Below are 23,691 nucleotides of genomic sequence, written 5' to 3'. Positions count from 1 at the left end.
ACCCCAAAATGGGCCTACAAATGACCTTTGCTTTGTTGCCAAAAACTCCAAAACGCCTATAACACAACACTTCTTAACATTAAAAATCTTGCCTGGTGCTAAAATTCATGTATCTAATGAAGTATTGTGAAACATACAAAGTCCTAATGGAAGAGCAAAACCTTCTTCAGACAAACTGAATTGTTTGAAAAATTACAGCACATGCCCAACATCTGGGTGCAGTACCCTGGGCTACCTGAATGACAGTTGTCAGAGGAGTTGCTGATGAAACTTTAAAGTGAGCTAAAACTAAAAGTCTACTGGATTAGCAAAACATTTTTGCTAAAAAGGAATACAGATTTTAGTTGTGTTTTTGATCCCACAGATTTTAAGGCTAAGAAAGTAATGTATTTATGTTTGATGTAACAAATTTGGTTTTGGCTGGTTTTAAGAAGTTAATTAGCTGCAAGAACTGGAAAAGCAGGTTTTCCTCCTAGGAGGAGGGCCTTCCTCTCAGCAGAAACTCACTGGGAGATGTTAATTGCACGTTAGAACAGACTCTTTTCTACAGAAAGAGGAGGAACAATGACAAGCCTTTCAGCCCAGGAAGTGGAGGTGTGAAGGTGGTCGTAAACTCTCCTGGAAGGAGCTTACCCCAAGGAGGGGGATGCACTGAACTCCCAGGAGAGACGAAGGGGTGAAGACAAGTGACCATCTGCTGTTAAGAATGAACAATGAACAATTTTTAAAAGACTCATAACTTGTTATTCAAAGGGGTGAAACATTTTATTTTTGGCTGCACGTGTGAAGAGGTGGTAGAACTGTGTGACATGTTCTGGACAGGAATGGAAATATATGTGGTTTTATGCAAAAGGTATTAATGTTAGAATTGTGGACAAAATTCTGTAGAAAGTTGAGACAAGATCCCACAGCTACATGGTTTTGAGGGATAGCTGCTCCATAAAATATGGCATCTTTATGTGTGATTTGTATAACGGTAACCAATGTACAAATGTACATTTAGTATCAAATCCGATTTTGAGACCAGTGGCTAAAGGGAGGTCTCTGACGACTGTAAAGCAAACCATAAAATGTGACATCATCCGGCCTTGATCCAATCATTCAAGTTGCAAGGCGGAGATTAATTTTTTATCCTATCCCAGCTCACAGGGGCAAGCTTAGCTAAGCCGGCCCATACACTCACTTTATGATGTCATTTTAAAGCATAAATAGAATCAGCTGACAACTCATAGGGACTCACTGATACAGTCACTTTCCTGATTCCTACTTGTACCTAACATCCATAGCTATCCATAGAACCCAAAACCGCATTACAAAACAGTGCGATTCTCCCGTTATCGCGAATATCGCAAATATCGCGCAAGGAAAAGTTTGCCGCGAATTACAATTGTAAGAAATTTTACACGTGTAAAATAGCTTTCATTTGTTTCCAACTTGGACTATAAGATTTCAAATGTTTTCTGTTGACTAAATCATTGCTTGTGGTAGGGTGCAACTGTTCAAAATGGCTCCCATAATAAATGATAACAATTTAAGTATTTTTGGCCATATTTGGTGTTTTTGCCCAGTCAATTCTAAAGCCAATTTTAAAAGCCATTCTGACAGATGAAAAGTCAATTCCGCTTTTCTCTTGTGTTTTATGGGGGAAGTGGGACTGATATTCTGCTTGATTTGTGCTATTACTGAATACCTGCTCTCTCCTCCCATCTCTTTACATTGCATATTGGGAGTTGAGGGGTGTTGCAGGGGGAACCTCTAACCATTGTGCCATCGGTCCAAACCAAAACAAAAGTATTATTTTCTGTGCTGCATTTGTTTTGCTCATTACTTATTCCTAGTTTATTAAAGATATTATTCAGTGTTTTGTCACCCCATTGGTGATTGTTGTTTATCAATTAAAATATATTGTGATTTTAAATACATACATAAATATTTACCTTTCCAAACTAGCCTGATTCTTGGTTCAGTGTGACCGGGGGGGGGTTGCAGGAGAAGGGTGTGATATGAGTGGTATATCGTTCAGAATATTGAACTTATAGACAAAAATAAATAAGGGTTTCAGTTGTGCACTACGTGCTGGGCTTTGACTTGGGTGTGTGCCGGATTGAAATCACTTACAGTACCATTATTTTCTACATTCTGAATGGACGACTATACGATGCAAAATATCTATTTACTCACTTTATTTTCAGCGCTTTAAGACACACAATAAAATAAGTTGTGTAATAAACTCACTTCGGTTTGGAGATTCATCACAAACCTCCAGCGTGTTATATATGGTTTTAAGAACATGCAACTAAGAACATCAAAGCAAACTTTACTTTTTAGCAAATGAAGCTATTAAACATGCGTGTGAAGAAATATTTCAAAGGGTACTTTATTTTGTTGCACGCTTTAACTGTCACGATTTGCAAGGTGACTGTGGTCTGATGAAAAAAGAAACATGTTGTCAAGTTCATTATGGCACTGGCTGCAGGGGGACATAGCCTGTGCCACGGCAGCCAAAATGTGATTTTTCTAAAGATTTGACTTAATGGTATGTGTTATTATTTCCCTAGACTGACATTTTAATGCCATCAGTCCAGCTGTTTTTGTATGGTGGCATGACATTTTATTCTGGGCCTACTATGTGCACGTGGGCCAGAACGCTGTGGAGCACACCCAGAAATCTCGTACAGGGGCTGGGAGACCTGGGCCATCATGGCTTCCAGGTCCTGTTGAGTTGATGAATCAAGCAACTCTGGTTACAGGTGGCGCAATCAGACATACATAGGCAACAAAATACAAGTGTAGGAGTGCAAATCATGCCGAGAGGCGGCTGTGGATAAAAAACAGTCTCATTGGTAAGAATTGGATGTTGCAGGTTCCTAGCCATGAACCTTGGCCCGGATAGGAATGCCAGCTCCCCACGTGCACAGAACACCAGTTCTTGGTCATCTAAAGTGAATTCTCACTCACTAGTGGAGTGTGCAAATTGTGGTCTGCATATGTGGTCTTCCATTTGCTCACTTTCCCTTTTGCAAACCACCCCACCCCCCATCTTGCCCTGGTGCTCACAGACCATTGTATCGTATTAGACAAGCAATCAAGTTAATATTGGTACACAGTCCCCCTATCAGTTATGGTCCATTTCTTCATATCAATGTAGCTATAAACCCATTTGACCTCTTCAATGCTGGCAATTGTATTTTACCGACAGCTACTAGTATGCGGCTCCAATCAAGTCACTAACTCTCAGATGACTGCTCTGAGAAAACACTGGTAGGCACTTTGAGTGCACAGCTTGATGGTAAGGCTTAATTAAACCAAGTACAAAGAGCTTGCTTGAGGAGGTGCTTTTGAAGGGGTAAGGGCCGGAACTGCGTGGGAATGGCCATAGGAATAAGCATGGCCATTGGCAGTCAATGGGTGGGCAAATAACCAAGCAACACGTAGAAGCTGTGCGTCCCTCCTCATATGCCATTTGTCCCCCACCTCTACTCTAATGCAATAGTTTTGGCTTATAGGTGCCTAATCGCCCAAACTAAAAATGTGCTCCTGTTTTTATTACTCTAACTCTGGGTGAAGGCTGCCATTGTGCAATGGGACAGAATGTTGGAGATGCTTCGCACCTTTCAGCCGATAATGGAAAGACTTCCATGCAAAAAAAGAGGGCTGGTCAAACAGATGTCGGAATCTGTTTGTTAATGACGTAGACTGGTGAATCATTTCAAAACCTCCACAGTGCCTCATATATACAGCGACCCAGGCTCTCTAAGGGATCACTTGCAGTAAGCTGCCAGGCACTGTGAGCCGTTACCCACAGGCAAGAGCTAGGAGTCAAAGCAAAGGGAAAGTTCCAGAGCGAGAAGAGAAGAACCCTCCCCCTTCACAGCGAGTCAAGTAAGTGGCATTCTCTGCGCATGGAAGGCCGCATAGCCCTTTAGCTGTATCATTGGCCTGAACGGCAGCCGGCGTGGAACCTGGAGTTTGTCCTCTTTTGTCCAGTGGCAGTGTAGCATCCTAGCCGCCGCGTGTTGCATTCTTTGTACATAAAAAACCCTTGGCTTGGAAGGTTTGGTCTAAACTGGCGACATCTGATAGTGGTGAAAAACTGAAAGTCGTTAATGCAAATAGTACACTAAGTCCTTAGAGTCGCGTCTCACCAGGTCGGGGGTTTAGCCAAGTACAAGACCCCTTGCTGAATAGTGTAAGGTATAGGTGACCTGGAAAGAGACTGCGCCTGATTCTTGCACAAAAAATTTTTATTTCTCAGAAAATATTTCCCTTAAAGTTGATGACACGTGTTTCGGTCCTCCAAGGACCTTTTTCAAATCAGGGCTATTGATTAGTCTTGTGGTCATGTAAGATGCCCATGTCACATAATGTGAAAAATTAGCTTCCATATGTCATTGGGGTAAATCCCTGCTGTTCAGAATAAGCGCGTACAATCGCAAAGTTGCTACAAGTCTCGAGACTTGGAGGACCGAAACACGTGTCATCAACTTTAAGGGCAATTTTTTCTGAGAAATACATTTTTTTTGTGCAAGAATCAGGCGCAGTCTCTTTCCAGGTCACCTATACCTTGCATTGTTTGTAGTTTCTTGCACCCGTGTTCTGGAGGCCGCAATCGATGCTGTGGACATTTACAGGCCGATTCATGGAATCAACGTGCGCCGAAAAAGCGGTGCACGCGTGCGAAAACGTGTGATTCGCAGAGAAACAGCGAAAATCGCAGTGCAAGTGCGATTATCGCACAGAAAACATCGCACATCAATTCATGGAAGTCCGTGCACGCGCGAAATGTGGGATGTGCGCTGAGAAAGTGCGCGGCGCACGCTGGCGCACGCTGGCGCATAGGTCAACGAACACCGTGCTATAAGGCCACAGCGAATTCGCACATAGCCCGGCGCACATAACAAAAGTAGGCGTAACACGGGGCGTCACACGCAGAATGGGGAACAACTCGTGAAAATGTGGGCGTCACAGGGGAAGTACAGGAGACAAGTGCGCAGAACGCCCACACGCTCGCCTACAACACGTATTCATGGAATCGAATAGGGAAAAACAGCACACGGCCAAAGACGCGCACAGGCCCATACATGTCCGCCACACGCAAGCAGGCGGTAGCGTCCCTGCGCAGGAAAAAAATGTCCTACACGCGCGAGAAGGCCCACACGCGATCGGGCCTGGGGGGAGCGTGTGCGTGTATTTCAGGGGTGCGTGTGAAGTTCCACACGCGATTGGCCTGGGCGCGTGTATTTCAGGGGTGCGCGAGAAGCTTCTCACACGCGATTGGCCTGGGCGCGTGTATTTCAGGGGCTCGCGGGTGTTTTCACACGTGATCAGGCCTGGGGGAGCGTGTGCGTGAATTTCAGGGGTGAGCGTGAAGCTCCACACGCGATTGGCCTGGGCGCGTGTATTTCAGGGGTGCGCGAGAAGCTTCTCACACGCGATTGGCCTGGGCGCGTGTATTTCAGGGGTGCGCGGGTGTTTTCACACGTGATCAGGCCTGGGGGAGCGTGTGCGTGAATTTCAGGGGTGAGCGTGAAGCTCCACACGCGATTGGCCTGGGCGCGTGTATTTCAGGGGTGCGCGAGAAGCTTCTCACACACGATTGGCCTGGGCGCGTGTATTTCAGGGGCTCGCGGGTGTTTTCACACGCGATCGGGCCTGGGGGAGCGTGTGCGTGAATTTCAGGGGTGAGCGTGAAGTTCCACAGGCGATTCGCCTGGGCGCGTGTATTTCAGGGGTGCGCGAGAAGCTTCTCACACGTGATTGGCCCGTCGCGTGTATTACAGGGGCTCACGGGTGTTTTTACACGCGATCAGGCCTGGGGGAGCGGGGTACGTGTATTTCAGGGGCTCGTGGGTGTTTACACACGCGATCGGGCCTGGGGGAGCGTGTGCGTGTATTCCAGGGGTGCGCAAGAAGTTCCACACGCGATTGGCCTGTGTACGCAATTCCATTGGACCAAAGGCCCTGACAGCGCAGGCGCGACTGTGACGTGACACGAGCGGGCGTGTCCCTGTACCCGGTGGAATGTTACAAGACCAAAAACTGCACGTCCGAGTGTCAGCCTGCGTGATTGGAGGATAGTGCCTCAGTGCGTATACGTGGAAGTGACGTTGGACGTGTGGTGCGGTTTAAAAGGTGCGTGTAGTACGTCATTTCCTTGTACGTGCTTCCCGTGGAGAGCGAGTGGGTGAAATCTGTACTTCTTGTCGGTTCACACGCGATTTACTTCACAGCGTTTCCAGTTCGTACTCCCTGTTACCTCTGTCAGTATTTTTCTGAATTTCTTTTCGACCTGTTTCCTCAAACAGCGTTGACTTCTCCTTTTGTCCTGTCTCCTCAGACAGTGTACAATTCTTCTTTTGGCGGAGGTGTTGCCAACGCGCACACGCGCGTATTTTTCACGCTCTTTTCCTAGGCAGACGGTGAGTCGCGCACGTATTTACCAACTGTGCTAGCCCCGTGTGTAGCGTACCCCTTCAGAGGTCATTGTAGGCTGCGTGTGACACGCATACGTTCATTTTTGTGTTCCTGGGTGCCACAGCGTAGTGCAGGTTCCTTTTCCCACGCACGTGGTCTAAGAGGGGTCTCGTGCACGTCATTTTCTGTTTTAGGGGTGCCTGTGCGTTGGGTGACCCGTCATCTTTCCCCAGGGGTTACATACAGCCTTGCTAGAGCACTTGGGTATGAATTCCATCTAGTACCTTACCCCTTTGACCCCCAATTGCCCAGGACAATTGTCCACTGCAACTCCCATACGCACAACTCCATCAGTGCCATGGCTGGGAGGCGAGCAAGTGGTAAGGGTGGCAAAGGTGGCCGAGCCTCAAGAGGTGGGCGTGGTGGGCGCGGTAGGGGACGTGGCCAGGATTTGCAGACACCCCCAAGCCCCCCACGTGTGGAGGACCAGTCAGGGACACACATCCCCCCCCCATGGTTGAGGGAAACGTGGCTGACACCATCCCTGCTCAGCCCTTGTTGGACCGGCCCGTTGTGGCACCTGACCTAGCACAGGGTGACTCCCAGGCTGACTTCCAGGTCGCCAAGTCTAGGCCACGGGTGGCGGCGCAAGCCAGTGTCACCAGGCCACGTGGTACAGGGGCAGCCATGTCATCTGCTGCCCCGAGTAGGCGGGGTGGGGAGGCTGCAGGGGCAGCTGCAGCTCCGTCCACCCCAGCTCTGACTCCCCCAGCAAGGACAGTGTTGGTCCCGGTACATCAGACTGAGGTTCCCCCTGCCATAATCACACTTCAGCTAATGCCTGCAGATAGTCATGTGGTCAGTGTGCCATCGCACACTACTACCACACAGTCCACCGGTGCTCCTGCCTCTAGTGTCCAGAGCGGCGTAGGGCACTCCGGATCCCCACCACCCACAAAAAGAAAGAGGAAGAGTGCTCGTCCAGTACAGGCTGATGACCCCGACACGGCTACACGGTCCAGCACGCCAAGGAAGCCTAGCTTCAATGATGCCGAACTGGATGCACTTGTGCAGTATGTGTGTGTCCGAACATGACGCCGAAATGTTGGTCACTTCAGGGTGTAGGATTACACCTGATCGACGTCAGGCACACTGGCAGTCCATCGCGGACAGCATAAGTGCCCTTGGGTTTATGAGGCGCACAGCTGTTGAGTGCTACAAGCGCTGGAACGACCTTAAGCGTAGGGCAAAGAAAAAGCTGGCCTCAAGTCATGCCGCAACTCTGGTGACTGGAGGTGGGTCTCCACAAGAGGACATAGAACTCACTCTACATGAGCATGTTGCTGGGACCTACGTCACAGAGGAGCAGATCCAAGGTGTGGGAGAGCTGCCAGATTACGAGGCATTGTCCGGTGAGTGCACATGCATGTGTGTGTGATCCATGTGTATGTAGTTTGTGGGAGGGGATTCGGTTGAGTGCCAGGTCAGGGTGTGTGTGCCTGAGTGTTTTGTCCCACCCATGTGCTTCATCCAATGCATTCTGCGCCCCGGGATTTGGGTATTACAGTGTCCCTTCTGGCCACAGTAGGCGTTTTGCACTACATTGCGCCAGTTGCCCTTGAAGTGGCATCTTGCTACCACATTGTTCCGTATTAAGCTGTGTTCATTCAGGCTGATTGTAGGAATTCACCTGGTTCTACTGCGCATCACTCTGCCCCATTGTCACATATATGTCATGCCCATGGTACATGCCATCTGTGTTATGGCATGTGTCATGTATGTGTATTGGACATGCCACTCACAGACCAATGTGTGATGGCACTGCTAGCCAGCATGCAGCTGATGTGTTGCTCTCCCATCTTGGTGTCATCAGTGTCTGACATTTTCCTCCCCTTCCAACTCATGGACAGTGCATGCATGGGAGGGTCATAGTCATGTGGCACATGTGTAAATCAAGTACTGGTACTGTAGCTTGTCTGGCCTAATAGCGTGCCATGGTGCTAATGCCTGTTTCCATTTTTTGTCTTTCTTGTTTTTGCAGAGGATGACCCACCTGATGCTGTTGAGGGAGAGGAGATGGTGCAGGCCCAGGAGGGATCTGAAGCACGACCAGGCACCAGTGGGGGACGTGGTTTGGTGGTTGGGGAGAACCCTCTCTTGCTGCAGGCCATACTGTCCCGGGGTGTCCCTGGCTGCACCTCCCCAGAACACTTTTCAGGTGTTGATTCGGATGAGCCCTATGTGGATTTGCAGGTATGTGTTCATGGAAGGGATACTGTTCTGTCCGACCCACCTGCACCAGGGGTAGGGCCCACTATGGGGATTTCAGTTTTGGTAGGTGCGTCTGTGGTGGTTACGGATGCAGGGCCACACTCCGCAACATCTGATCCTGTTCCTGGACCAGCAGTTCATAGGGGAAATGCAGTCCTTCAGCCTCAGGCAGTGCCGACACAGCAAGGCGCAGTTCGCCTTGCCCCAGACAGGTGTGGTGCCCGCCAACGCGGTGGCCGTCCGCCACCAGGCAATACCGCATGGGAGCAATCCATTTACGGTATGGCCAACCAACAGGCAGCATCATCCGAAATGATTGCTCAGGCCATGGAGAGGGTGGCCACTTCCATTGTCCCCCCAGAAAGGCAGATGGAGCTACTACAGCAGGCAACAGACTCCATTTGCCAATCAGTCAGGGAGGACATGTTGGCGTCCAACAGGGACAGACAGGCAGCCCTGGACAATCTGAGGGAATCAATTTCTATAGATGCCCAGGGACAGAGGGAAGCCCTGAGGGGAGAGGTCCGGCACCTCAGGCAGACTCTTGTGGACCTTGAGGCTTCCACTGTCACCAGGACGGAACAGCTGCTGGAGCGCGTCACCCGTACGCTCTCAGCAGAGATGCAGGCAACTCGGGCGGAGGTCCGGGCAACACGTCGGGTGTTGCATGGGGATCTCCGCACCATATCCCTCCAGAACGAGGCCTTCCAGGCCCGCATGCTTGCTGCCATGGAGGACCAAACTAGGGCATTGCGTGGGCTGCCTCCCATGGCACCACCACCTCCTGTGGCAGCAGCAGCAGAGGTTGAGGAGAGCGAATCCAGCAGTGAATCTCCCACTATTTAGTAGCCGTGCAGGCCATGAGCCCATGGAGGTGTTTTTTTTTTCGCAACATTCACGCAGGTGACTGTTGGTGGGCACCCTGTCCTCGGACCTCCTGGGTGGCCTCCCCCACCTCCCCTGGCCCACACATGGCCATTTTTGATTTTTGATTTTTGATTTTTGAATTTTTGTTGCAGTGTGTTGCCTTGTGTGGCTCCCGTAGGCATCCACTGTATTCCGGCTGGGCACATGCAGGCTTGTCCTGAGTTTGGGTTAGATGCTTGGGTCAGTGAGACACGCACCCCTCCTGCTTCCCGTTTCCATGGGCTTGTAAAGGGTGTGCCCAAGTGACAGTGAATTACACAGTGACGTTGGACTCCCATGAGCTGTGTGGGCAGTCTGTAGTCAATACTGTGTATACATTCCTAGTGCATATTGTTGTTGTATTGTGCACTGCATGGTGTATTGATGTGTGCTTGTGCATCCATGTCTCCCTCCTGATTTGCAGGTTCATTCCTCATGTCTTCACAAGGCCGTCCACTTTGGAGATGGGGCTCATGTTGTGAGCAGTGGACTTCCAGATGTGCGTGGCAACAACACTGTACAGTTGGAGGTGGTGGATGTGCTGGCATTCTCATGTTGTAAGACTACGTATCCTTTGCCTTAGTACTGTCATGTTTATGCTATGTCGATTGTATTGTGGTAAGTATTTGGTCATGTGTGTTGTTGTTTCTACATTCATGTGGGCATATTGTGTGTGGCCAGTTTCCATTAGGGACACTGTACTTTGTGACACGTGTCATGTTTGGGGGATGACTTTGTTTGCTCTCACATGGCATGTCATGCCATGGTGTGTTGGGTGGCGGTGCTGGTAAGGGTTTGGGTGACATGGCACTGTTGTCATGTTGTGTCTTGCAAGGGGGTAATGATTTCAGCAGCATAGAAGTGTGTCTTTTGAACACAGCATTGGTGCTGTTTGTGTAGTTTGGGAAGCACACAATGGAACACTTCCAGATGTACAATCTCAGGCTGGTATGGTTGTGACAGTTGACTGTCCATTGACACATCATAATTGTCAGTAACAATCATCATTGATTGTCAGCTGGTATGTGCCAGGGCTGTGTGCACTCCACAGGGGTGTGATTTTATGTGAAGTAATTAGCCAAGAGCTGCGTACGGGCTGCCTCACCCCGTGCCCTTTCCCCTCCCATGCGCAGTGGGCATGCATGTGGTTGGGGATGTGGGGGCACCACCATGTCCACGGCCAGGCCCCGGCGTGTTGCAACGTTGTGCAGGACACATGCTGCCACTATGATCCTGCACACTACTGGGGGAGCGTATAACAGCTGCCCGCCAGAACGGTCAAGGGAGCGGAAGCGTGACTTGAGCACTCTGAATGTGCGCTCCACGATGCCTCGGGTTGCAATGTGGGCTGTGTTGTATCTTACCTGGGGCGGCGTGATGGGGTTCCGAATTGGCGTCATCATGTGGGTGCTGAGAGGGTAGGCACTGTCCCCTAGGGAGGTGGTGATGGGTATCATCAGTGGGGTTGAGACATTACTCAGTATCTGACATGCATGCATGCGCAGTGGCATTTATACTCACCGAGCAGCCATGTATCGCCATGCCGCCCAGCTTCTATGTCCCGGTTTAGAGTAGACATTCTGTAGATGAAACTGTCGTGGGTGGAGCCTGGATAGTTGGCGTATACTGAGGTGAAGATTCCCTTGGCATCACATACTACCTGGGCGTTGATGGAATGCCAGTGCTTGCGGTTTCTATAGATGTGCTCAGTTGCCCTGGGGGGACGTAGAGCCACATGGGTGCAATCAATGGCACCTAGCACTTTGGGGAATTGTGCCACCCTGTAGGAGTCCTGGGCAACAGCCTGCCTTTCTGCAGGTGTTCTGGGCAGGTAAATGTGCCTGTGGACTGATGGGCGTGCAGTGATGATGGCCAAGACCTGGTGTAGGCAGCGTGACTGCGTGGCCTGTGACACCCCCCCCACTATGGCACTTGTCCGCTGAAATGATCCAGTGGCCAGGAAGTGCAGTACATTGAGTACCTTCTCCAGGGGGCTGAGTGCTTGGGAGCACAGGGTGGTTGATGTGAGGTCATCCTCCCACTCACTGACCAGGTCGAGTATTATGTGAGGTGGAAACCTGTACCTCCCATACACATGGTCATCAGGCATCCCAAAAAGGCTGGTTCTGGGTGTAAAAATTCTGGCCCGGACTATCCTCCTCCTCCTCCTGCGGTATCCCACGGCCACTGCTGCTAGGAACGGTATGTTCATCCTGACGTCTGAGCTTGTTTGTTGTTTGCGTGCACTTTTATGCTGTGCGGGTGGACATATGCCTACTTCCTGCTGGCGTACGTGTTTCCGGATTGGCCACGTTCGTTTCCATGAATACGTGTTGTAGGCGAGCGTGTAGAACTTCCCGCGCAGCCCTGGAATACCCACACCCAGCCCAATCGCGTGTGGTACTTCTCACGCACCCCTGAAATACACGTACCCCGCTCCCACAGGCCCGATCGCGTGTGAAACCACCTGCGCACCCCTGAAATACACGCACACGCTCCCCCAGGCCCGATCGCGTGTGAAACCACCCGCGAGCCCCTGAAATACACGCACCCAGGCCAATCGCGTGTGGAACTTCTCGCGCACCCCTGGAATACACGTACACGCACCCCCAGGCCCGATCGCGTGTGAAACCACCCGCGAGCCCCTGAAATACACGCACATGCTCCCCCAGGCCCGATCGCGTGTGAAACCACCCGCGAGCCCCTGAAATACATGCACACGCTCCCCCAGGCCCGATCGCGTGTGAAACCACGCGCGAGCCCCTGAAATACACGCGCCCAGGCCAATCGCGTGTGGAACTTCTCGCGCACCCCTGGAATACACGTACACGCACCCCCAGGCCCGATCGCGTGTGAAACCACCCGCGAGCCCCTGAAATACACGCACATGCTCCCCCAGGCCCGATCGCGTGTGAAACCACCCGCGAGCCCCTGAAATACATGCACACGCTCCCCCAGGCCCGATCGCGTGTGAAACCACCCGCAAGCCCCTGAAATACACGCACACGCTCCCCCAGGCCCGATCGCGTGTGAAACCACCCGCGAGCCCCTGAAATACACGCGCCCAGGCCAATCGCGTGTGGAACTTCTCACGCACCCCTGGAATACACGCACACGCTCCCCCAGGCCCGATCGCGTGTGAAACCACCCGCGAGCCCCTGAAATACACGCACACGCTCCCCCAGGCCCGTTCGCGTGTGAAACCACCCGCGAGCCCCTGAAATACACGCACACGCTCCCCCAGGCCTGATCGCGTGTGAAACCACCCGCGAGCCCCTGAAATACACGCACACGCTCCCCCAGGCCCGATCGTGTGTGAAACCACCCGCGAGCCCCTGAAATACACGCGCCCAGGCCAATCGCGTGTGGAACTTCTCGCGCACCCCTGGAATACACGCACACACTCCCCCAGGCCCGATCGCGTGTGAAACCACCCGCGAGCCCCTGAAATACACGCACACGCTCCCCCAGGCCCGATCGCGTGTGAAACCACCCACGAGCCCCTGAAATACACGCACACAATCCCCCAGGCCCGATCGCGTGTGAAACCACCCGCGAGCCCCTGAAATACACGCGCTCAGGCCAATCGCGTGTGGAACTTCTCGCGCACCCCTGAAATACACGCACACGCTCCCCCAGGCCCGATCGCGTGTGAAACCACCCGCGAGCCCCTGAAATACACGCGCCCAGGCCAATCGCGTGTGGAACTTCTCGCGCACCCCTGGAATACACGCACACGCTCCCCCAGGCCCGATCGCGTGTGAAACCACCCGCGAGCCCCTGAAATACACGCGCCCAGGCCAATCGCGTGTGGAACTTGTCGCGCACCCCTGCAATACACGCACCCAGGCCATTTGCGTGTAATACTTCTCGCGCACCCCTGAAATACACGCACCCAGGCCATTCGCGTGTGGGACTTCTCGCGCACCCCTGAAATACACGCACCCAGGCCATTTGCGTGTAATACTTCTCGCAGGCGCAGCCCTTTGCAATAGTTTTGCGATCTTGATGGCTTTTCCTTGTGCGAGGGCATTCTTGGGGGCGTAACTGGCGCTGATGCAGGGTCGCTACGCCACTCTGCGCCACGTCTGCTTTTGGAGGTGGGAATCCATGAATACGCTGTGCGCGGAAATTGATTTTATCGCACGCGGCTGGCGCAGACATTCGCACGGGCACGCTGTGCGCCAGCCGCATACGACACTTTTGGGAGGAATTACATGAATCGGCCTGTTATTCTGTTATTTGTTGCTTTCTTGAATGAATATTGCACGCGTGTTTAATTGGCATTTAAACAATGTGTTTGCACATGTCCGAGAACAACATAAAAAACACGGATTAAGTTATATATATCCCGAGTTCCCATGCTCGCCAAGCAACAGGTATAGTAACAATTTACTTACGGTGAATTTTTTGTGAAATGTTACGCCTCTGTTGACCATTCTGAAGCCCTGCATTTTTCCAATTCGCTGGTTGAACAAGGCCGGTCTTTGGAAGAACACAATTCCCTAAAGAAGACATTTTTATAAATATGGTGCCCGAGATGTGGCATAGCTGTGAAATTACACAGCGACAACGTAAATGAGAGAAATGTCCAAAGAACCTTTGAGTGACTAGTTCGATAATTCAGTGAGAAGCCAATCTTTGTAAATGTGTCCCCAGAGTCTGGCATAGGTCAGACGCAAATGTAAACAGTTTAACCCCCGCACAGCTGTTTATCTGTTTCAACTCTAGAACATATTAATTCCACAACGCATCCTTAAAGGAATGCTGCGTCATAATCTTGTGACAAGTGCAATACTTGGCTCTTTTATGGAACTCAGAACATTTCTATCATGCCTTTAATAAAGTGTCGTATTACTGGATAACAACATTCGAATATCGCGTTTTTATCACGCGCCTTGTGGCACTTAAAGATTGTATCTATGCGCGGTTATAATAGGGGTTGTGATCCATATCAGAAGGATGAAGTGGTGAGTCAAAACCCTATCTGTTATGTTGAGTTGCAGATGTATTATAATAATGCATGTCTTGGACACGAGCCAGGTTCCGGGTTTTATGATGTTTATGTTTTCAACATTTTATCTGTATTTATCCATATTTATTTTTTTGTAAGTTCATCCACTCTGTTGAAAACATAAATTGCAACTACTGCTCTCCATACCTATGTTCGTTTGAAGAGGTTTTTCCATAGCATCACTACTGGCACTGGGCACAAAACTGGCTCTGCCAATATATGCCAGTACTCCTATGTAAGTACATACTCCGGTTGGTTTGGCCATTAAAAGTGACATGTCACAATATGAGAACCTGTCCAAAATGATTCCAATGAAAGCCAATCTAGAGCCATAAGAACACTATCTTGCTTGAGTCATCATGGATGCTCAGTTAATAAATAGTCATGCTACAGTGAAGAATATGCAGGCCGTTACACCAAAACATCAGTCTAGCGAGGTAACACTACTTATCATGCTTGCTTTTTTAAAGATACTGAGTAATAAATGCAATGCCACAGTAAGCAATGGCTAGACTGACTGCACCAAAATGCCAATCTAGCCAGGAATGGCACACATGAACTTGCCTTTGCCCAAAAATATCTGTAAAACATGTACATTATATAAAGGATGTGGCAAAAATGCTGCAGTGATCCCCAGTCTCCCAGGGCCTTACACACACATGCATCCCCCTTCACCCACCAGTCACTCACTCATACACCTTTTGTTACCTCCACCCATTGCATTTTCTACACAGACACACACCCACCCACCCAGAACATTAAAAAACACACCATCACATTCAAACTCATTCACCCACCAGTCACTCACACACAAATTCTTTTACATCCACTCATTGCATTCTCTATACAGGCACACACCCATCCACTCATTGCATTCTCTACACAGGCACACACCCACCCAGAACATTCAAAAACACACCATCAAATTCATACTCATTTACCTACCAGTCACTCACTCATACCTTCTCTTACATCCACTCATTACATTCTCTACACAGGCACACACCCAGAACATTCAAAAACACACATCACATCACTTCTCATTCACCCACCAGTCACTCACACATTCTATTACATCCACTAATTGCATCCTGTACACAGGCACACACCCACCCACCCAGAACATTCAAAAACACAATCACATCCTGATTCACCCACCAGTCACTCGCAACTTCTCTTGCATCCACTCATTGCAACCTCTACACAGGCACACACACACACCCCCACACAGAACATTCAAAAACGCACATCAGATCACTTCTCATTCACCCACCAGTCACTCACACATTCTATTACATCCACTCATTACATTCTCGACACAGGCACACATCCACCCACCCAGAACTTTCAAAAACACACATCACATCACTTCTCATTCACCCACCAGTCACTCAAACAGTCACTCACACATTCTATTACATCCACTCATTGCATTCTCTACACTATATATATACTGTCTTGTTAATGCAAGCTCCTGGGCTGTGGCCAGCACCATGTGGCTCTTTTCTTCTGGAGTGGCTGGCTTTCTTGTTCTGGCCTCTTAAGAAAAAGAACAGGGGTTCCACAAGTCTAACACATTGAGCAGTGACCCTAAATAAGAAAGAATAGGAATACCAAATAATGTGTCTTTCTGGAATTCTAGGCAATGATTGCTACTCATTGAAGGTTTATTTCAGGCACACTTCAGGGGTGAGTCACTGATTTAGTCTGCACTTTAACACCTCAAGTCAGCTTTTCATCCTTCTGAGGTTGATAAATGAGTACCAATACAGGTTGGGTAATATTGTATGTATATTTGTTCTATATAAAGCGCTTAAGTGTAAATGCTATATAATAACACATCATTATCATTTGGCCATGGACAGCTGCTTGCATTCACAGTAATTTGGTAATATGGGCCTATACACACTGATATTAATGATACATATGGCAATCCATTCTTGTATGAAATGTATATCACATTATAGTTATATTGTAACCATATTTTTCGTAGTGTACTTTGGAACAATGCTATGCGATGCCACTTCCTGTTTTGTCAAGGAGTGAAAGGTTGTGTTCCATCGCTTCTCGTGATATCACTTACAGGGTGGGGGTCAAATGACATCACTTCCTGTGATGTCAGAGGTCAAGGTTCATGTAATGTCACTTCCACTGCACTTGGCATTTTGGTGAAATGACGTCCCTGCTCTTCTGAGCTAAGGAACGTGTATTCCTTCTGCACTTCAAAGACCTAGTCTTCAAAAATATAATTTCATAGCGATCTCTTGTAACTGAGTTCTCCAGGAACATCATTTGGGGGTAGCCACAGGTCACAACTGCGACCCCTGGGGGCCACAGTTGCAATCCCTGGGGACTCCCTTGCAACACCCACTGTTATTTAAAATAAATGTGCAGGAGGTGCTGGTAGAGCAAACCAACAGGCTCCATCAGCAGGCACCCCAGTGCCATAAGGAGTGCTTTGTGGTGCATCAGTGATAGAGTCAAACTCCTTTCAATAGGGAGGTGCCTTAAGAAGGTTTGACCTCGCTGAGAGGCGAAGGGAAGTCTAGATCCAAAGACAATAGGATACAGGTGGGCCTGTTGCCTCTGGCTAGAACAGAAGGCATGGAAGACCATCACAAACTATTTCTCATCTCCAAGATCATGGCACAGAGGGGAAAGGTAATGGTGAACCCCCATAGCTACTTCCTTCCGATTATAATCGCAAAATTTGGCAAGTGGGCATATTGATCCATTTTTCCTGGCATTCATTGGGGTCACTGGGGTCAGTGGGCTAGCGGTGCCGCTTAGTTCCAGGCTGCTGGGGGCAGAGATAGAACTGGGATTCTACCAAGCAACTGAACAAGAAGGCCCTCATGGTGGCGTCTGAGACAGTGGAGTATGATCTCCAGGTGGCACGAGCAAGCAGCCACTGGCAACTGCCAGAGTAGTTAGGCCAGGGTTTGACGTGTACAAATACAAGTAGTGATACTATGTTTCCTGTGCGCCTGTTTTACCCCTACCCACTGACCCCATGCCGCCACCCCGCAATGCAAACCCCATGCATGGGTGCTGATAGCCCTCCACTGAACCCCCCCACCACTGTGTTTTACAACTGTACTACAGAGACTGAAGGAAACGCCGTGAAAGAAAATGGATCGTAAACAAACACCATTACTTTCAGTTATTGTTCCCTGCAGCATCCCGCTTCATACACCACCTCTTTAATAATGACCCACTATTGGCACCTCTTAAGGGACATGCCAAGGGCTATAGCATCCCCTGCCCCACCCACTCATTACATGCACACACACAGCTGTGCATGCAGCATTTTCCTGTTAGCTTGAGTGCAGAAGGCAAACAGTGATCACTGCAAGAACAAGCCTATGAGTGGTTTCGGGAATGGGCTTTATGTCCCAAGCAGGCTACTGAAATAAACAACAGGAAGCCAGCATATGTAAGACAGCTCACTGGGATGTGACATTAGTACAGTAGCAGCAGGGACAAGGTTTGAATCCTAGTAAGGGGTGGCATTGCCGGTGGCCGTAATGACGGAAGACCCCCCTCATTCATGAATGGGGATTTACACCGTCCCGCCGGCACTTGTATTCCAGTGGCAATGCCGCCGGACCGAGCGCCGGTAAAGGTAAGTACCAAATGCCGGTATCCTGGCTGCTCTGCCGCCAGGATACTGGCATGCTCGGAATGAGGCACATTGAGCCATCAGCTCTCTGGCTGTTTCTCTCAGTTTATGAGACGGAACTCTGGGTTCAGGTGAGAGATTTGCACTTCTGGGAACTGACGTCACAATATATCGAGATGGGGGAGGACGTTGAAGGACCTCCATTCCTTATCCTTGTCAAATAATGTTGCAATCTTGTCGTTCTGAGAAGACAGGACTGAAGCCAATCCTCACTGGACCTCTTCAAGGGAAACACGTTGAAGGTAAGCACTGCTAAGGTGCTGAGGCAAGGGGTGGGACTGCTCATACCTCCGAAAGGAGAGATTCTTTTCAAGTCTGTGAGAATTCCGAAAGAAATGCTTTGGTAGGAATGCCTTTGGAGGCGGGACACCACCCGGCATCACAACACGGACAAGGAAGAAGCTTCAGTGGGTCCTGGAAAAGCGGATAGCTGGATGCCAACTGCACCGTTTGGTGGTGGGCTCTTCGTGTTATTAGTGTGGAATGCTAGGAGCCTGTAGCGAGCATTATGCAATCCATGGGACGCAAGCACTCTTCTGTACTGTGGTCAGCTCCTTAGGTTTTTCCACTTGCAGTGGAAACTCGTGCTTCAAATAAAAAGCACTGGCAATGCCAACCGTTTGGGCTTTTGGTAAGGCATGGGACAGGCACTTTCCGGGCACTGCTGTAGTGGTATTAACTGCCCATTGATGGTAAGAGGTGCAGAATGGTGTGAGTACTTGGGCATCTGATAGCAGCGCCTGGCAAATGCCTAATACTTACACACAAGCCAAAAAGGTTGGCTTTGCCATAGCTTGTTTTTACCACAACTTCAGTGAAGGTCATGCAGAGTACTTATAAATCAAGTGGCTGTAGGCAGACCTTTTTCAGACATTTGTATTACACCAGCAGCGGGTTTACGACAGGGCCAGTCTTTGTGTCAGGCAGACTCGGCCGGCTGCCTGATGTCAGTCAGCCTCTAGGGGGCGCCGCACCAGCAGTCCTCTAGTCCGTATTTCATTAAAAAAAGAAGTTAAAATAAATGAGTGAAAAAGTAATAATAATCTTTCACTGTTTACCATCTGTACCTGACACACTGGCTGCACCACGAGGGGGCGGGCCAGTCTGCGTGGTGAGCGCAAGCGCATGCAAGAGACAGCAGTCTTTCTCTGCATTATTATGCCTCCAGGTGCTCCTGCAAAGCCAGGCCCTACCAGCAGCCAGCCACATTCATTTTTATAAAGAAATAATGTATTGCTAGCACTGCAGCCTCAGCACAGGGCAGCAATTAGCAAATTAGCAACATCTGTTGCTTCATTTCACTTCCCCGGGTGGCGCTGGCGCCAGACAGCCAGCCCTATGCCTGGGCGCACGTGCCCCCCTCCAGCTCATGCGCGCACAGTGCACAGTACACCGAAGGGCTGAGAGCCGTCTGCCCTTCCTTGGCCTGCTGTCCCTGTCTGTGTGTGAGTCCATTGGAAATTGCGGATGAAACGGATCTGATCAAGGCCCAGCCACAGCCAGACCCAGTGAGCCAGAGCCTGACTTTGCCATCTTGGGGCACCGGTCCGTGCAGTCCTCGGTGCTGTGTGCTTATCCCTGCCGATCAATAAGTTAAGAGTAAGTATTTATTTGTACCCTAAATGCTAAGCACTGTCAAGGGGTGCCAAGATGCGGCAGTTCGCTTACTAGTGTTGAATCTCAAGTCTGTGTCTGCTGGGGAGGTGGTTAGATTAAAAATGCTATTTAATGTCGGCAGCGGCTTGGTTTTCCAGATGCTGGAGCTGATTTTCACTTAGTTTTATTAATGTTGCAAATATGTCCCGGTGGCGGAATAATGCTGTGAACCCTCCACCGGGACCTATTTGCAATGTTAGTTAAACAAAGTGAAAGTTGGCGGCATCGGGAAAGCTGAGTTGCCGACTTTCCCCTTGTTTTACTAAAATTGCACAGCATTTTTTTATGTGCGTCACGCCGCCTTGGTCAGTAAGCATTTGCAAAGCACCCTATGCTGCCTGGAAGTCATGCACAGTAGAGTCATGCTTGCTAATGTCAGCAATAGCTACTTCGGTCTGAGCATTGACCTACTGGGCAGGTTCTGGGCCATGCACAAGATAAACCATTGCTTCAGCCATGTTGAAAATGGCAAGCCTATTCGTGCAAGTTGAAAACACATGGTACCCGTAGGGAAATACTGGCTTGCAGTGTCCACTTTTAAAAGCTGGAAGGAACAAATGCAGGCTATATTGAAAGGGTTTCGCAAAGGGTTTCACCTTTGAAACCACATCCAGCTGACCCGCGCTACTCTGCCCAATACAAATATAAACATGGACCAGTGCTGCTTCACAGAAGACCTCAAAATCTGCCTCCAACAAAGAAGCTGCATGGGCCCAACCCCTCAATGACTGCAAGCTGCCCAAAACATTGCTTCTGTCACGGCTTTATGCCTACAGCATGCCTCTACCAGCGCTAACATGGAAAGAGGCTCCAATTAAAGGCTTTCCCCTTCCAAAAGCTCAGTTTCACAAAGCAATTTATTATAAGGCTGCAACAATTCCTTACTTCAAACCATATACAATTTTAATACATTGGTCGCTATCAATTTAAGGGAAATTGTCCACCTTGCTTCTGAGTCTCCTCGTAAACCAGAGTGAAGCTTGATCTATCAAATGTGACTCGGAACTAGGTAACTTTCCTCTTGGTTGACTCATATATCTCTAGTAAAAATATATCAAACTATGTAGCTATGCATGGGTGACTGAACTACACGCAAATGCTTATCGGATTGTTACTTGGAACCATTGAAAACAGAGTGACCTTGAATTGTCTGAGGCGACTCTGAACAGAGAATGAATATTTCCTATGGGACAGCCATGTAGAACTCCAGTCAAATGTTCTGATTCCCAAGGTTGAACATGTTAATCCCCATTAAGGTTTTGGGACTGTAGGCAATAGCCCAGTGAGGTGATTAGCTGGAAAATCCAGATTTGGCTGGTGCTTTTGGGAACTGCAGTAATGTCCTGCCAAAACGCTCTGAGTTAAAAACAAATGGCTAAGCTTTAGAACCTAGGAAAAGTTGCATGTCCGAACTAGTTACACTGGAATTTTTGTTTTTGGCAGTTTACTAGAGGACAATCTATATACTAGTAGCTGTCCGTAAAATACAATTGCCAGCACTGAAGAGGTCAAATGGGTTTATAGCTACATTGATATGAAGAAATGGAGCATAACTGATACGGGACTGCGTACCAATGTTAACTTGGTTGCTTGTCTAATACGATACAATGGTCTGAGCACCAGGGGAAGACGGGGGGCAAAAGGGAAAGTGAGCAAAGGGAAGACCACATATGCAGACCACAATTTGCACACTCCACTAGAGAGTGAGCATTCACTTTAGATGACCAAGAAATGGTGTGGTGTGCATGTGGGGAGCTGACATTCCTATCCAGGCCAAGGTTCATGGCTAGGAGCCTGCAACATCCAATTCTTACCAATGAGACCGTTTTTATCCACAGCCGCCTCTCGGGCATGATTTGCACTCCTACACTTGTATTTTGTTGCCTATGTATGTCGGGTTGCGCCACCTGCAACCATTTTTGCTTGATTCATCAACTCAACAGGACCTGCAAGCCGTGCCGGCCCCATGTCTCCCAGCCCCCTGTGCGAGATTTCTGGGTGGGCTCCACAACGTTCTGGCCCACGTGCACATAGTAGGCCCAGAATAAAATGTCATGCCACGAAACAAAAACAGCTGGACTGGTGGCATTAAAATGCCAGTCTAGCCAAATAATAACACATACCATTCAGTAAAATCTTTAGAAAAATCAAATTTTTGCTGCCTTGGCACAGGCTATGTCCCTCTTGCAGCCAAAGCCGTAATGAACTCGACAACATGTTTCTTTTGTCATCAAACCACAGTCACCTTGCAAATCTTGACAGTTAAAGCGTGCAACAAAATAAAGTACCCTTTGAAATATTTCTTCACACGCATAATGTCTAATAGCTTCATATACTAAAAAGTAAAGTTTTCTTTGATGTCCTTAATTGCATGTTCTTAAAACCATACATAACACGCTGGAGGTTTGTGATGAATCTCCAAACCGAAGTGAGTTTATTACACAACTTCTTTTATTCTGTGTCTTAAAGTGCTGAAAATAAAGTGGGTAAATAGATATTTTGCATCTTATAGTTGTCTATTCAGGATGTGGAAAATAAAGGTATCCGGATATTATTTTGGCTCAACATGCTGCTATAAGGATTTACATATTGTCATGATGCTTTACTATGCCTTTTGTGTATTTTGCAAGTAAACTCTATAGGACAGTATTATTGTAGGCCTTGAGACCCAAAACTTAAATTTCTTCCAAGTAAAGCGTGGAAGAAGGTGGCCGTGCCTAAATTGAAGAGTGGGTTAAAATCCCTGCTTCGCTGTTTAGCGTAAGTGTGTGATCCTGGGCAAATAATGTAATCTCACCCTGACATCAACTGCAAAAATCAGAGTGCTTATAAGTGATTACGTTTACACCATTACAATAGGACAGTTGTAATAAGTGTTGGGACACATTGGTGTACCCTGGTGTTCCTCTGCTAGCGGCTCCAATATTGTCACATAGAATTGCATTATTGCTGCACTGGCCCTCCCTCAGTCTTGTATCACATTTGACAGGCAGGCATAGTATCACCAGCTAGTCCATGCACCAGAGATTATAGTACAGCGGACTAACCTTGTACCCCATTTCAGTGGCTGATGTTCCAGCAATTGTATTCTCACATTCAAAAACTTAAGCTGTTTGAATATGTATGTATGGTTCACAGTTACAAACATATTAATGTTAGTGTGAGTGTTGTGAACCATGATGTGAGCACCAAGCCATGTGTAGGTTATAAATTGAGAGATTCACACATACAATCCTTTTATAACAGACTTGTTTATCAAATGTAGAGATCTCTGATCACTGTTATAGTCCTGAAATGCTCTGTGCTTTAATGCAAAGCATACAGGAATCCTCATTGGTGCTATTTATCCCCCTCCCCACTCTCACAGAGGTATTTTGAAAGAGTGCAATAAGAGTGTACCAGACTGTCCATCTTGGAATGATAACCTACTATCAGAAAATTATTCATAAGGTTAGTCTAGTATTGCCACTTGTGAAATACATGTGAGGTAGTACGAACAGAACACCTGCAACACAGGGCCAGTGGTCAGTGGGCCCTCAGACCCCGGTCACACCGCACGCAGTGTGCCAGTACGGACAGTTTGAAACTGCATTCAGGCAAGGCCTTCCCTAAGAGCAGGTGACAGAGAATCCATTTACTTGGGCAGCAACAGCTGTGTTTTCACATTAAAATTCTTCTGTAAAGTACTTGAGGTGGGCGCAAATTATGCTTTTCACCTGGGGTGCAATCAAGTCACTAACTCTCAGAA

The 23,691-nt window shown here is 48.7% G+C and overlaps 1 protein-coding gene across 2 annotated transcripts in view; it reads left to right on the top strand.

The window, feature by feature from the left end:
- Positions 1-3,782: 3,782 nt before the first annotated feature.
- LOC138450006 (lens fiber membrane intrinsic protein-like) overlaps positions 3,783-23,691 on the top strand; it is a 189,606-nt gene continuing 169,697 nt past the window's right edge. The window contains exon 1 of one of the 2 annotated variants that reach the window (XM_069604810.1): positions 3,783-3,882. The gene's annotated coding sequence lies outside the window, so the exon portion shown is untranslated. Of the gene's footprint in view, positions 3,883-19,698; positions 19,887-23,691 lie in introns of those variants that run through there. The other variant, XM_069604809.1, reaches the window with a different exon arrangement.

Source organism: Ambystoma mexicanum, chromosome 1p (assembly GCF_040938575.1).
Source record: "Ambystoma mexicanum isolate Mex_15411 chromosome 1p, UKY_AmexF1_1, whole genome shotgun sequence".
Classification (NCBI taxonomy): Eukaryota; Metazoa; Chordata; class Amphibia; order Caudata; family Ambystomatidae; genus Ambystoma; species Ambystoma mexicanum.
This window is presented reverse-complemented; position numbering and strand designations above follow the sequence as displayed.